This window comes from Elephantulus edwardii, unplaced genomic scaffold (assembly GCF_000299155.1).
Source record: "Elephantulus edwardii isolate Elephantulus edwardi_28Jun2011 unplaced genomic scaffold, EleEdw1.0 scaffold00020, whole genome shotgun sequence".
NCBI lineage: Eukaryota > Metazoa > Chordata > Mammalia > Macroscelidea > Macroscelididae > Elephantulus > Elephantulus edwardii.
This window is the reverse complement of record NW_006399770.1, coordinates 27,711,846-27,713,821: the sequence shown is the minus strand read 5'-3', so window position 1 is coordinate 27,713,821 and position 1,976 is coordinate 27,711,846. Positions and strand designations below refer to the sequence as shown.

General features: G+C 34.4%; 1 protein-coding gene across 1 annotated transcript in view; it reads right to left on the bottom strand.

Annotated features, from left to right (window-relative positions):
• Positions 1-1,976, bottom strand: part of STXBP3 (syntaxin binding protein 3) — an 87,054-nt gene that overhangs the window by 78,412 nt on the left and 6,666 nt on the right. The window lies entirely within an intron of this gene.

Genomic DNA, 1,976 nt, shown 5'->3' with positions numbered 1-1,976 from the left:
CACATAACAACAACAATATGGATATATATCCTTGAAAAAGTTTTTTCTTGAAACAATTTTTAAATAAATTTTACTGACTGTCCACTTTTAATAATAAGCAAATACATTTACATACACTTTTGTTAAGTATCTTTGTTAAGAGCTGAACAGCAGATCTGCACTTTGCCCTCTCCTGTGCCATCTTCATCATCTCTGCTATCCTTGAGTCCAGTGATACAGTCACTATGTCAATCCATCTTGTTGAGAATTTTTCTCTCTTTGGCTGACCCTCCATCTTTCCTAGTATGATGTCTTTCCCCCTCTTGACAACATACCCAAAGTATGCGAGATGGTACTTTGCCATTCTTGCCTCTGAGGAGCACTCTGGTTGCACCTTCACCAAGACATAATTATTTTTTTGGCAGTCCACAGGTTATTCTGTTCTCTTCTAGAACACCACAACTCAATGGCATCCGTTGATCTGTCATTGCCTTCCATTCACTGTCCAACTTGTAGATGCATAGCAAGTAACTGAGAAGATAAGAGTACATCCTTGCTCTTTAGCATTTTGGAGAGGTCCTTGAGAGCAGATCTTCCCAATGCAATATATCTTCTGATATCTCGACTGCTGTAACTAAGGTGTTGACTGTGGATCCAAGTAAAATGAAACTGTTGACAAGCTGAATCTTTTCTTCAACTATCATGACATTAACTATTGGTCAAGTGGTGAGGATTTTTGTTTCCTTGACAAAGAAATTCTTTGTTTCCTTCTTGAGGTGCAATCTATATTGAAGGCTGTAGTCTCTGATCTTCTGCAGCAACTGTTACAAGTCCTCTTCATTTTCAGCAAACTAGGTTGTATCATCTGCATAATTTAGTTGTTGAAGAGTCTTTTGGCAATCTTGATGCCACATTCTTCTTCATATAATCCAGCTTCTCAAATTATTTGCTCTACATACAGACTGAGTAAGTATGGAGAAAGAACACAGTTCTCAAACACATCTTCCTTGAATTTAAACCATTCAGTATTTTCTTTCTCTGTTGCTTCTTGGTCTAGGTATGGGTTTCACAAAACACAATTAAGTAAGGTGGCAGCGTGTACCAAAACTAGGACAGAAGCTTCCCAGGAAATGTGAAGCTGAAAATGTTGTTTAGTAAAGTATGTCCAGTGGGTAACAAAAATTTGAAATATAACTGACTTAATTATGCTTACCTACTGTGTAGAAAAGCGGCCTATGGTGACAGAGTGAATTAAGAGCTGGGCTGTTATCTAAAAGGTCAGTAGTTCAAACCCAGCAGCTACTTTGAGGGGAAAAGATGAGGCAGTTGGCTTCACTATAGACTAACAAGGGCAATTCCAGAGTATATGGTTGTTATGAGTCAAAATTGACTTGACAGTAGTGGAGAAAGTAAAAAAAATCAAAGACTTTAACCTTTTCATTTCTAGTTTAGGGCTTATTCCACTTTGAGAAGACCACAAACAATAAGTAATCAACAACAACAACAACAATATAGTTCTTTTACATAAGATAGTTATTCTACACACATACATATATCCAAAAATATATGTCTCACACACATGTTTAGATAATCTTCCTATAATATATAACACTAGTTATTCTTTCTTGACAATACCAGGTATACTTTTGAACTTCACAGGCTAAAAGTGACAGAAACATATATACAATAGTAGGATCCAAAATACAATCAGATATAAAAGCATAAAATATAGTTATATTTATCTTTTGAATTTGTTTCCTCTTTATAAGTGAAGGTACTTAATATCTCTTCATAGAGTTATTATAAAGAACAAACTTAAATAAGTTCAAGGATGGTGACTTAAGGATACTGTAAGATATTGGTATTTTCTCCACTATTATACAGATTCGGTTCTTATTAATGCATTTCTGTGTAAAGGTAATCTCTTGCAGTATCATAATTTTTTCTTTCTTTTTTTTTCTATAATTATATTTTATTAATTTTCATAAACATTTACA